The 14,643-nt window shown below is 38.4% G+C and overlaps 1 non-coding gene across 1 annotated transcript; it reads right to left on the minus strand.

The window, feature by feature from the left end:
* Nucleotides 1-13,427: 13,427 nt before the first annotated feature.
* TRNAC-ACA (transfer RNA cysteine (anticodon ACA)) lies at nt 13,428-13,499 on the minus strand. Its single transcript has one exon. It is a non-coding gene; the product is annotated as a tRNA-Cys (tRNA).
* Nucleotides 13,500-14,643: the final 1,144 nt, after the last annotated feature.

Below are 14,643 nucleotides of genomic sequence, written 5' to 3' on the forward strand. Positions count from 1 at the left end.
CTGACTCAACGGACATGAATTTGAACAAACTCCGGGAGGTGGTGATGGACAGGGAGGCCTGGCGTGCTGCAGTCTATGGAGCTGCAAAATTTCGGACACGACTGAGTGACTGAACAACATCAACAATTCTAGAAATTCTCATGAATGAATTCAGCAAAATAAAGCCATTAATGACTTTATGGAGGATTTCCCTGGTGGCATGGTGGATAATAATCCACCTGCCAGTGCAGGGGACATGGGTTAGATCTTTGGTCCTGGAAGATCCCACATGACATGGATAACTAAGCCCATGTACCACAACCACTGAGGCTGTGCTGCAGAGCCCGCATGCCTCCACTACTGAAGCCCGCATACCTAGAGCATATGCTCTACAACAGGAGAACCACATCAATGAGAACCACATCAATGTGAAGCCTGCGCACCTCAAGCAGAAAATAGCCTGCTGGCCACAACTAGAGAAAGCCTGTGTGTAGGAATGAAGACACAGCACAGCCAAAAACAAATGATTATTTTTTTTAATTTTTAAAAATTATTTTTAAAAATAAAATTTTTGTGTGGAAATCTTAATTTTTGTAAACTTTTTTCACCATTCTTTCCCTAATCGTGTCTATTCTAGTTTTCTGCTTCATCTTGAAGTAGCTTTTATACAAATTTTTTTAGAAAACAGTTCATTTCAGGGTTTTGAAATATTTAATAGATATAACTGATATATACATCCTCATAAATTTCTGTTTTCTCTGGATTGCTAGTTACATTTCTAATGTTTAATTGTGTGTATCTGGAATGTACCCTTTATTTGGAATTAATGTATTATTTTTATCATTTTTTGTTTTTTACTATGAGTTTCTCCTTTTAGATTTACTAACATCTTCTGATTATTTTACTGTTTTATTAATTTCTAAAATCCTATTATTTAATAATAAGCAGCATTAAGAAATACACCCGCCTGATTACAACTTTCGTGGCATGACATATAATTCTCATGTTAGTGATTTCTTTGTCATTGTTTAATAAATGGTAAACAATTTGAGCTTGATTTTATCTTATTTTGAGGCTTTAGATTTTTTCTAATTTCAAATGTCAGTTCTTCCTATTTAAACATTCACATCTAGAATATGAAGATGGTATTGATACTGGTAAATGTAAACTGTATGGCTTCTACAAAATTTACTAAACTTAGTTTAGTATCCTAGAATATAAATAGTGTTAGGGGCTCAGGGAAGGCCACCCAAAATATGCCTCAATAGCATATTATTTTAAATTAAAGTAACTTAAAAAAACAGCTGTTAGAGGGACACTTTGAGACTCCTCTTCATTTCCCTGAAAGCAGGAGATAAATTTCCAGCATGAAAGGTACATTTTCTGTAATAAGAGGGAGGAAGATGTCTTTACCACCAGAAACAGGGAATTCAGGGCTAAGAAGCCTATATAAATCAACTTTGTTAATTCTTCACTAACTTACTACTGAAGCCCAAATTTGGCTTAACTTCTTTACTAATTAAGCACCCAAATTTATATTCTTTGGCCTGCCAACTTCTCTCAAATTTATTGTATCTTTGTCTACAAAGTATAGAAGACTCCTCTTTTGGCCACTTCTTAGGTCCCATTTGCCGACTAAGGTCCATCTAGTCAAGGCTATGGTTTTTCCTGTGGTCATGTATGGATGTGAGATTTGGACTGTGAAGAAGGCTGAGCACCAAAGAATTGATACTTTTGAACTGTGGTGTTGGAGAAGACTCTTGAGAGTCCCTTGGACTGCAAGGAGATCCAACCAGTCCATTCTGAAGGAGATCAGCCCTGGGATTTCTTTTGGAAGGAATGATGCTAAAGCTGAAACTCCAGTACTTTGGCCACCTCATGCAAAGAGTTGACTCATTGGAAAAGACTCTGATGCTGGGAGGGATTGGGGGCAGGAGGAGAAGGGGACGACAGAGGATGAGATGGCTGGATGGCATCACTGAATCCACGGATGTGAATCTGAGTGAACTCTGTGAGTTGGTGATGGACAGGGAGGCCTGGCGTGCTGCAATTCATGGGGTCGCAAATAGTCGGACACGACTGAGCAACTGAACTGAACTGAACTGAACTAGGTCCCATTTCTATAAGACCTCTGTTAGCATGAATTACATTTGCTTCTGTTCTTCTTTTCATCAGTCCTGTGTCATTGTTATCATTAGTCCAGCCTTAAGAACCCAAGTGTAATGAATACACACTGAAGGAAAAGGAGAAGAGTGTGGCAGAGGATGAGATGTATAGATAGTATCATCAACTCAATGGACATGAACTTGAACAAACTCTGGGAGACAGTGGAGGACATGGAAGCCTGGCATGCTGCACTCCATGTGAACACAGAGAGTCAGATGGGACATAGCGACTGAAAAACAACAAAAAGAACTCAAGACGGGTAGAGAGGAAAATTTCCTCCTTTCCAACAACAGTCAACATTTATTTTTAAATTTCTATACTCTCTGTAACACTAAAGTTTCATATTTAAATACTACATATAACCTAATAATTTCACATTTCAAGTTCTCTAAATCCTTGCATTTATTTTCATTCTTTGCCAAAAGCATGAGAGAGCATTTATCCTCATATTACAAAAGATTTGGACTTCCCAGGTGGCACTAGTAGTAAAGAACACACCTGTCAGTGCATAAGACATAAGAGATGTGGGTTCGATCACTGGGTTGGGACAATCTCCTGGAGGAGGGCGTGGCAACCCACTACAGTTTTCTTGCCTGGAGAATCCCATGGACAGGGGAGCCTGGTGGGCTACTGTCCATAGTGTTGCAAGGAGCTGCACAAGACTAAAGTGGCTTAGCACGCATACATGTACCAATGGTTTTCCCAATCCCACAGAAAGGATAATCTTTATCCCATATTGAGTAATTGAGTATGTTATACCAATTGTTACACCAATTCTGCTGGTAGCTATCTTGTAACCTAGAGGGAAGACAGCTTGAGAGAAGGCTAATACACAAAGTAGTCAATAAGAAGAAAAATGAAAAAGAACTGGATACTTTATTCATATTTCCTAAATTTTTATATAATATCCTTTTCCTGTTCTAGGATTCCATTCCATATACCATATGAGATTTGATCTTCATCCCTATTAGTCTCCTCTTGGCTAAGATATTTCTTATCTTTTAATGACCTTGAGAGTTTTCAATAGTACTGATCAGGTAGTTTGTAGAATGTTCCTCAACTGGGATTTGTCTGTTATATTTCTTTTGATTGGACTAGAGTAATGGAATTTAGAGAGAAGGTTACAGAAGTAAAGTGCCATTTTCATCATGTAACATTAAGAGTAGATGGCTTTTACTCAAACTAAAAATCTTTGACTTTTAATAATACATATATATATACATATATATACATATTCTGAATTTTTATGGTTACCTTTATGTTCTCAAAAATACATATCTCTACACATTTTTCTTTAAAAATATTGTTGCTGCTGCTGCTAAGTCACTTCAGTCATGTCCGACTCCGTGCGACCCCATTAGACAGCAGCCCACCAGGCTCCCTCGTTCCTGGGATTCTCCAGGCAAGAACACTGGAGTGGGTTGCCATTTCTTTCTCCAATGCATGAAAGTGAAAAGTGAAAGTGAAGTCGCTCAGTCGTGTCCGACTAGTAGCAAGCCCATGGACTGCAGCCCACCAGGCTCCTCTGTCCATGGGATTTTCTGGGCAAAAGCACTAGAGTGGGGTGCCATTGCCTTTTCCAAAAAATATTGCAAAGAGAGGGTATTTAGCGAACATCTTTGGGAAAACTGAGGAATTTGGCATACTTTGGCTTCATCTCTTTTCATCTTTCAAAATTGTAGCTAAAATCTAGAACAGTGAATTTAAATCTTTTTAGTAGCGGAAACTTGTCTTCAGACAAATTGTACATGAAAATACAGTATATAAAGTGGCTAACCAGTGCAGTTGCTCTAGTTGATCATACAGTTATTCTTTCCTCAAGTCTTTTCAATCCTTCCAAGTAGACTCAGATATTCTCTTTGTTTTTAATAGTATTTCTTTCTCAACCTGTTAAAATATGTCACACTCATCTCACAAAGGGTCAGTGGGCTTTTACAACTGAAGTGTTTGCATTTTATTATTTTACTGTGTGTTTTTTTTTTTAATGGCAAATGATCCTAGTGTTTAATTCATCATAAGGATGCAGGTCTCTTTCCTAGACTAACTGATTTTAATTATAGAAATGAGTTGATCTAAAGAAAATGACTGTGCAAAACTCATGCAGACAATATTATTTACAAATATTTCCATGATGAGTAAAGAAATAATGTCTTAGAAAACTCTGCTTTATAACCAAGCCTCCTAGAAGAAGAAAAGTTGGGCTAGGAGAAATAGAAATTATTGTTCAAGACTATAATAGACTGAGAATCTTTCAAGGATTTTGCTTGAACAACAAAATATTAGAGGAACTACAGTAAGATTAACAGATTTAATGAGAAATTATATAAGGCAACAGACCAATGTTAGAGCCATAGACTGCTCCAGTTTGCACTAACCCTCTCCTTATTTTACAGAAGTAGCTAGCCTTAAGAAGTAAATAGTAACCAGAAACAAACCATCACAAGATGTATAAATGAAAATGCACAGAGAAAATGATAAATATGGAGGACATGCAGTTCATACATGAAGAGACCAAAATGTGAACGCATATACATTCAAGATACAATAAAATTCTCTTTGAAATATAGAAAAGATAATGATATGTAGCTTAAAAGATTATCCCATACAGTGACGCAGTGTTCTAGTGATATGATGAGACAACATTACTGAACATCAAAAATAAAGAACGAATCTCATATGCATCTAAGCAAGAAAACTGAATAATGCCCTAAAGAAAAACTGATTTACCTCTGACTACTCTATGGCAATACTCAAGGCCGAAATATCACTATAGTAGGTTAATGCGTGTACTAGGTTGAATAATGGTCACCCAAAGATAGCAAGTTCTAATTCCTGAAATTTGTAGATGTTACTCTGTTTAGAGAAAAGGTGTTTGCAAGATTTGACTAAATTAAGATTTTGAGATAAGATTACCCAGGATTATCCAGGTGGGTTCTAAATGCCATCATAAGTGTCCTTGTAAAGTAAGAGACAAAGGGAGCTTTCACACAGACATACAGAGGAGACACTGGAGGCAGGTAACACTGTGATATTACCACAAACCCAAGAAGGCTGAGGCAGCCATCAGGAGCTGAAACAAGCAAGGAATAGTCTTCCCTTCTTCCCTACACCCCTGAAGGAAAGCTGCTTTGATGGACTTCAGGCTTGTAGTCTCCAGATCTGTGAGAGAATACATGTATGCTCAGTCACTCAGTTGTGTCTGACTCTTTGAGACTCCATGGATTGTAGCCCACCAGGCTCCTCTGTCCATGGGATTCTCTAGGCAAGAATACTGGAGTGGGTTGCCATTTCCTCCTCCAAGGGATCTTGGCGACCCAGGGATCTAATCCACATCTTCTGCATTGGAAGTGGATTATTTACTGTTGAGCCACCTGGGAGGCTCTTTTTATAGTGAACATTCTATTAAATATCTGTTATTAGTTTTAAATAATATGTATTTTTAATGGGCATTCCTGGTGTCTCAGACAGTAAAGAATCCACCTGTAATGCACAAGACCTGGGATCGATCCCTGGGATGGGACAATCCCCTGGAGGAGGGCATGGCAACCCACTCTGGTATTCTAGCCTAGAGAATCCCATGGACAGAGAAGCCTGGCAGGCAACAATCCATGGGGTGGAAGAGGTGGTCACGACTCAGCAACTAAGCACAGAACATTAGCTTTAAAATAAATATCCTTTAAAACTCAAATAATCTGGAATTACATGCACTGACACATGTTTTCACTGGTATTCTCTTTAATAAGATGTGATCAAAATTATATATTTCCTTATAATTTATTTTCAAAGGTAGCTTAAAATATGAATACCTATACACTATGCCTCTGTAAAGATTTAGTTTTGGTCTTATAGAAAATATAACTCTTTAAGTATTTGCCTTTGAAGTATTAGAATAATAGCATGGGCTTATAATTTAGGTTTCAACACAAATTTTCTAGTTCCACAGCTACAACAATCATCTCTCAATATCCACAGAAAATTGGTTCCAGCACCGCCCCCACTCCCACCACCACTATACACCAAAACTAGCTACGGCTCAAGTCTTGTTATATAACCTACACACACTCTCTCATATACTTTGTCATCTATAGATTATGTATGATACTTAACACAATGTAAATACTACATAATTAGTTGCAAATATAATAAAAAGTTATGTAAATGGTTGCTTTGGGGAGTTTTTCTAGATTTTTAAGTCATATTTTTGATCTGACGTTAGGTGAATCCACAGATACAGAACTGCAGACATGGAGGGCCTGCTATTGTTGTATGACCCCAAGCAAGCACGTGAAGTATGTATTACAGTGTCTGGAAAATAAAAAGGTCTCAGTAAAAATATAGCTATTAAGATGCATATAAAGAAATTTTCAAAATGGTAATCTGTGAATAAAAGTGTATCAGTAGGAGCACCAGAGCATAATAAAAGCAAATTCATACAGCCAAAAACTCATTTTACTGCCATTGTACAATATTCATTCATGTCTTCTGAAAATGAAATCCTTCTTAAATTACAAGCAATAATAATCTAGAGACTGTTATTCCAACAGTGAGCAGAGGAAACTGATAGTCTCATTTGTGAATCTGTGCTGTTATTATTTAAACTCACATCTGCACAGGGTGAATTCACTCACTCAGTCACGTCTGACTTTTTGCAACCCCACGGACTGCAGCATGCCAGGCTTCCCTGCCTTCACCATCTCCCAGAGCTTGCTCAAACTCATGTACATTGAGTGGGTGATACCATCCAACCATCACATCCTCTGTCATCCCCTTCTCCTCCTGCCTTCAATCTTTCTCAGCATCAGAGTCTTTCCTAATGAGTCGGTTCTTTGCATCAGATGGCCAAAGTATTGGAGCTTCAGCATCAGTCCTTCCATTAAATATTCAGGGTTGATTTCCTTTAGGATTGACTGGTTTGATCTTGCTGTTCAAGAGACTCTCACGAGTCTTCTTCAGCACCACAATTCGAAAGCATCAATTCTCCAGCACTCAGCCTTCTTTATGGTCCAACTCTCACATCGATGGTCCAACTCTCACATCTCTCACAAAGCCATAGCTTTGACTATGTGGACCTTTGTCAGCGAAGTGATGTATATACTTTTTAATGAGCTGTCTAGGTTTGTCATAGCTTTCCTTCCAAGGAGCAAACATCTTTTAATTTCATGGCTGCAGTCACCATCTGCAGTGATTTTGGAGGCCAAGAAAATAAAATCTGTCAGTGCTTCCACTTTTTCCCTTTGTATTTGCCATGAAGTGATGGAACCAGATGCCATGATATCAACTTTCAAATGCTGAGTTTCAAGCCAGCTTTCTCATTCTCGTCATTCACCCTCATCAAGAGATTCTTTGGTTCCTCTTCACTTTCTCTTAGAGTGGTGTCATCTGCATATCTCAGGTCATTGATATTTCTCCAGGCAATCTTGATTCTAGCTTGGGATTCATCCAGCCTGCCATTTCGCATGATGTATCTGCATAGTAGTGAAATAAGCAGGGTGACAATATACAGCCTTGCCGTACTCCTTTCCCAATTTGGAAGCAGTCGGCTGTTCCATGCCCAGTTGCTTCTTGACTCACATACAGGCTTCTCAGGAGACAGGAGGTGGCCTGGTATTCCCATCTCTTTAAGAATTTTCCACAATTTGCTGTGATCCACAGTCAAAGGCTTTGGCATAGTCAATAAAGCAGAAATAGATGTTTTTCTAGAACTCTCTTGCTTTTTTCCCTTGCTTTATATATCTTTGGAAACCTAAAAATAATCTAAGGCAAAGGAGTCAATTGAAAGTAAATTTTTATGTTTTGAGTTCAACTTTACAAGTTCAAAGATTGACATAAAAACCACATACATAGAATATGACAAATCAATTTTCCTTTACCAAAAATAAATATTCTGCTGTTAGAAAAATTCTGTCACTGCTCAAAATATGGATCTGTCTTCAAAGTTTATTATAAATAGATATAATTATCAGCCATTTTAATTTCCTATAGCTAACCTTAGAGCCTCTACCACAAACATTTATTCAAACTCTTGGGAGTCTCTAGATGAAACTTGTGGATAAAATATTACACTTTTTATATAGAAGCACTTTAACAATCGAAACATTCTAGGCAATTTACAAATTATATCATCTCTGCTGCTGCTAAGTCGCTTCAGTCGTGTCTGACTCTGTGCGACCCCATAGACGGCAGCCCACCAGGCTCCCCTGTCCCTGGGATTCTCCAGGCAAGAACACTGGAGTGGGTTGCCATTTCCTTCTCCAATGCATGAAAGTGAAAAGTGAAAATGAAGTCGTGCAGTCGTGTCCAACCCTCAGCCACCCCACGGACTGCAGCCTTCCAGGCTCCTCCATCCATGGGATAGATCAAGATAACAATAATGGGCAAGATTTAAATAAGGAGATCTGTTTTGTTGCCAATCCCATATAATAATTGCTGAATCCAGTTTCCCCCATAATACTATCACTGAATCACTTTAACTGCATTAGTTTCATCTTTCTTTTCTCTATTTATATTCATCATCAGGGAGCATAAGAGATTAAATTCTTGGTGTGGTCTAGTCTGGTTTCTTAACCTGAGAAAGCCCTTCCTTTATACGCATGGTATTCCCTGGCTCACTCTAATAAGAGCTTGCTAAATGCCAAAAACTTTTGATTTGCACATCAACCCTGAAAGATGTGTGTTATCATACCCATTCTTCCAAAAGGGGAAACTGAATCACAAACCAGAATTTAATCCTAAATCATCTGATTTCAGAATTTTTCTTCATTTCATTATTACACACAACCACATAGTGGATGTCCAATGAGCACTTGGGAGCAGAAGGAAAAGGAAAGCAGATCTCAGATTCAGAAGCACATCTCAGATTCGTATCCCAGTCCATTCTGAATATCAGCTCTGGGATTTCTTTGGAAGGAATGATGCTAAAGCTGAAACTCCAGTACTTTGGCCACCTCATGCGAAGAGTTGACTCATTGGAAAAGGCTCTGATGCTGGGAGGGATTGGGGGCAGGAGGAGAAGGGGACGACCGAGGATGAGATGGCTGGATGGCATCACTGACTGGATGGACATGAGTCTGGTGAACTCCGGGAGTTGGTGATGGACAGGGAGGACTGGCGCGCTGTGATTCATGGGGTCACAAAGAGTCAGACACGACTGAGCGACTGAACTGAACTGAACTGAATGTTTCCTTATTCTAAAAAAATCAGTTCAGTTCAGTCACTCAGTCATGTCCGACTTTTTGTGACCCCATGGACTGCAGCAAGCCAGGCCTCCCTGTCCATCACCAACTCCCGGAGTTTACTCAAACTCATGTCCATCAAGTCAGTGATGCCATCCAACCATCTCATCCTCTGTTGTCCCCTTCTCTTCCCACCTTCAATCTTTCCCAGCATCAAGGCCTTTTCAAATAAGTCAATTCTTTGCATCAGGTGGCAAACTATTGGAGTTTCTGCTTCAGCATCAGTCCTTCCAATGAATATTCAGGACTGACTTCCTTTATGATGGACTGGGTGGATCTCCTTGCTGTCCAAGGGACTCTCAAGAGTTTTCTCTAACACCACAGTTCAAAAGCATCAATTCTTAGGCATTCAGCTTTCTAAAAAAATAATGCATGCATATGAAATAACTAGAAACATATAGAAAGTAGTTGGATTAAATTAATTCTAGTCAAGTTTATTGAAGGTAATTTTAACATTAAATTCTTCTGTCATTCATGCCTCAAAAAAAAAAAAAAAAACTTTGGGGGGATAATTTTAGACTCAGAACAAGTTGCAAATACAGTGTATGCATACTCAGTTGTGTCTGACTCCTTCCAACCCTGTGCATCATAGCCCCCCAGGCTCCAATGTCCATGGAATTTTCTAGGCAAGAATAGTGGAGTGGGTTATCATTTCCTTCTCCAGGGCATCTTCCCAAACCAGGAAGCGAACCCACATCTCTTATGTCTCCTGCATTGGTAGGCAGCTTCTTTACCAGCTGAGTCAATGAAAATAATCAATAAATAATCTATAATAGGAATAGAAAAACATATTATTTGAGCCAAACTGAGGACTGTAACTGGGGAGACACAGAGTCAAAAGCACTTAATTGTGCTCTGGTGGACTACAAAATGGGAATAAAGTCAAAAACTGAAAAATTACATAAGTTGTTTAAAACTGAAGCTGGCAAGAAGTAGGGGTACAAGGGCCACTTGGGGTCTGAAATGGTTGCATAGTTTCAAGGGGAAACCTTGAGCCCATAATGATGTAGCTGGTTGCAGCTAGCAGATATTATTTTGCAAATAGCTGGTAGTGTCCTTGAGTCTGATAGCGTTCAGAAAATCTAAGTTCTCAGTGATGTAGGAACATGTCTGAAAGCATTGTCCACAGTGGTCACCCAGCTCCATTCTGGATGCCTAAACTACACTATTCCATTTAGACTTTGGAATACATTATTTTCTTTAATGATTAAAGCAGATGTACAAATGCATGATTAATAGACCATAAAACAGGCTGCTCTAGATAGCATAAAGTTGAAGTCATGTATAAACCAGAATGACTTCACCATACATTGATTTGTGAAATTTTTTTCCAAGAGAGCTCCTGCATAGCCTTCTCTCAGTTTCCTCTAGTTAATATCTTACCAAATCATAGTACATTATTAAGACCAGGAAAATGACATTCATAAAACACCATGCTGTTTTTGGAGGTTATGGTTTGTGGAAATGGATAGGCCCATTTTCTAAAAATTGTCTGAAACTAGTAGAAGTGCCAGGCTTTAGCTAGGGATTCATTTCTTATAACTACTAGTCAATTTCCTGCCAGAGAAAGAATAAGAGCCTAACAAATACATTTCTGTTTTTGTTTTTGTAATTAAGCAATTGAAAATGTAGAGTTGTGTAGTTTGGAAAAGATAATATTATATTCATGAATCTGCAGACATGGTAATGCTTTTAAAGAGTATTGACTATAACCCTTTATTTTATCAAATAAGATTCTAGGAGAATTGCTCACCATCACACAGCAAGTCAGTGATTTAGTCCGGATGAGAATCCATGTGTTTCTAACTGGCACACTTTCCATTATACCCTACAGTTTTCTTAAAAGTGTGAAAAAAGATATATACACTGACTTCTGAAAAGGGACAAAGAGCTCCATAGGAATCAAGCTTCAAAATTAGACCAGGTTTAGATTAAACAGGGATTGATAACATTTAAAGATTAGTGAGAGAGTTGCTTAATCACACACAATATTTAAAACTTCCCATTTTTCAGTTTAGATGTGGCAAAATTTAAATTAGCTATTTTTATTCAAAGTGTATTCTGATGAGTAACCTAAATTGCATTAACTATATATGTAGTCTAACAATATTTAAACAGTAGGAAATCACCAAAATATGAAAGGTGGATATATAACATAGTGAACCAATTATTTAAAGATTAATAAAAATTAAATTATATCTGCAAACTAAATTTACAAGAATCATTCCCTCTTATTCAAAAGCATTAATTCTTAGTCGCTCAGTCATGTCCAACTCTTTTGTAATCCCATGAACTGTAGCCAGCCAAACTCCTCTGTCCAGAATACTGGAATGGGTAGCCATTCCCTTCTCCAGGGGATTTTCCCAACCCAGGAAACAAACCTGGTTCTCCTGCATTGCAGGCAGATTCTTTAATGTCTGAGCCATCAGAGAAGCCCCATTTAAATTTTTATTTTTCTCACATGTCTTAACCAGCCTAACTCATCTCCAACCCACCCAACCACTGCTTATAATCTGTATCAAACAGTCTAATATGTGATTAAATCCTTTCATATTCTTATTCTCTATATGTTCTGTCACCATTATGAAGAGCCCTTGAGGAAGGAGCTTGTGTTTTAATGATTTTCTTTTACAAGCTGTTCACAGAACTTATTCAATAAAATAAGTCCAAAATAATTTTGACAAAAGTAATGCATAGAGGTTATGTGTTCTAGCATAAAGATTATTTTATTTCGTATAAACTGAATATCTCCGTACCAAATCTCTGATAAAAAGAAAATTAATATTCTGAGAAGGCTGATAAAATAGGACTAAATATCTGACAATGAGTCAGCAGTAATTCATCCACAGAATAGCTTTACGAAAGTTACCATGCATTGCACAGTACGTATTACTCTAGAAGGTTGGGGAGGAAAGCTCTGGAGAAAACTTTAGAAAAGTTTATAGCCTGGGCTATTCTTCCAGAAAGTTGCATGACCTTGGAGAAGATAACATAATTTCCTTGGGCCTTGACTAGGATTGATCTCTAAAACATTTCTAGCTCTAAAATATTATGATCTTATTTAAGTTCTAAAAGCACTCTTTACTTATACAGAGGTTAAGAGGAATTTAACCTATAGCAGAGCTTAGAAAATCAAATGTTTTAGATTATCTCTGTTTTGAAATCACATCACCACTATTTTAAGTTAATTTGTGAAAACCAGCTTCACAGACAAAAACTAAACAAGGAAAATGCTGAAGGAAAAACATATACTGGTATCAGCAGACTTGAATTTAAAACCATGTTTAACCCTTAACAGTTATCAGAACTTGAAGAAACGGCTTTACTCTCTCTTTGCTTATTTTCTCACCTATAAACAGGTGTGGGTGCTGGTGGGGGTGGGGCTGTTATTATGATAAAATATTCTTTAAGGACTTTCCCACATTTTGTATTATATCACAGGAAAATGGTGTGGTATTTCAATACCACTACTATCTAAAGAAAGAGGCTCAAGTAAGCAGAGAATTAAATAGTACAGTAAAAGGAAAGATATCAGTTTGAGCCAGTCACAGCTCCAAAGAGGGATTTGTGGTGGGGTCCTATGCTAAAGGGTAAAGCTGGACCTGCAGGAGAGCCAGGCCACAGGAAGGAGCTTAGAAAACACTCTGAGGAGGTAAATCTCTGTAAATAAATGCCAACTTAGCCCTCACTATAAACTGAATGTTTATGTACAGTAAAATTCATTTTTGAAGCCCTAATCCCTAAAGTGATGGTGTTTGGACAAGAATGTGGAGAGTAAATAAATAAGTTCTTGAGAGTGGAGCCCTCAGGATGGGATAAATGCCCTCCTAAAAGAGATGAGAGAAACAGAGAGAGATTCCCTTGCCATGTAAGGATACAGCAAGAAGGCAGCTGTCTCAATAGACCTCTTGAGTTGAAGTGAAACAAAGTCGCTCAGTTATGTCCGACTCTTTGCGACCCCATGGACTGTAGCCTACCAGGCTCCTTGGTCCATGGGATTTTCCAGGCAAGAGTACTGGAGTGGGTTGTCATTTTCTTCCCCAGGGGATCTTCCCAACCCAGGGATCGAACCCGGGTCTCCTGCATTGTAGGCAGACGCTTTACCATCTGAGCTACCAGGGAAGCCCCAATAGACCTCTTACTGGGAACCAAATCATTAACTCAGCACCTTGATCTTGCCAGCCTTCAGAACTCTGAGAAAAGTGCTGTTTTAAGCCCTACAGTCTATGGTATTTTGCTAAGGCAGACAAGCTACTAAGACAGTCCTCCACTGAGGCAGTCAAATATTTCTTTTAATCTAATGCTTTCAGATCTATCCCAGACTTTCCTTCTGAAGTGTGGATCCATATGCCTATTTTTCACTTAGATACTTTACAGCCATTTCTACCTCAACATGTCCAAAACCATGGTGACTTGATTCCCCCCCCTCAAGTCTTTCCTTCTAGTGCCACAATTCATCCAGGTGCTCAAATGAGAAATTCCTGGTTCCTCCTTTTTCTACCCACCTTCAACATCCAACTCATAATGGTCACCATAGTCCACCTCTAAAATGTCTTGAATGCATTCATTTTTTCGCCATCATCACTGCTGTTACCTAGTCAAAGTCACTTTCAGCTCCTGCCTGGACTATTCCAGTAGACACCTTCCATCCCTTCTTTTTCTGAACTAGGATCCATACTGGTCAGAATAAATTGTTCAAAATATAAAGAGGATTGTCATTATTATGATTTAACCCTGCATCGGATTTCCAGGGCCCCCTGCTTACCACACTCTGCAAAATCCTTTATGATATACCATGGGCGCCTCTCCATCTTCACCCTGGTTGGTTCTACTCCTTGATCACTTTTTTCTGGGAGTCCCGATCCTGGAATAGACCAATCTCATTTTCCTTTTTGGGTTTTGCTGAAATTGTCTCTAATTTTGGCTGTTATGCTTTTCCCTTTCCCCTGCCTCTTATATCTCAGCTGATTCTCCTTCGTGTGACCAGTTGGTTTTCATTCTTTAGGGTTTCATTTAACAACAGACAAAAAGAAAAGTTTCCCCTCACCAACCTGCCAAAATTAGCTTCTTCTTAATTATTACCTAAGGCCCTTGTTTCCTGCATGACTCTTACTACAATGTGCAATTATTTAACTCATCTGTCTCTTTATTTTTAATCTCTCTTCTCCTCCCTCCAGAATACTATTTTCCTGAAGGTGAAGAACAAACATCTCATTCACCATTGTTTCCTCAACATTTACCACAATGCCTAGAATATGATAGGAAC

Source organism: Ovis aries, chromosome 5 (assembly GCF_016772045.2).
Source record: "Ovis aries strain OAR_USU_Benz2616 breed Rambouillet chromosome 5, ARS-UI_Ramb_v3.0, whole genome shotgun sequence".
NCBI lineage: Eukaryota > Metazoa > Chordata > Mammalia > Artiodactyla > Bovidae > Ovis > Ovis aries.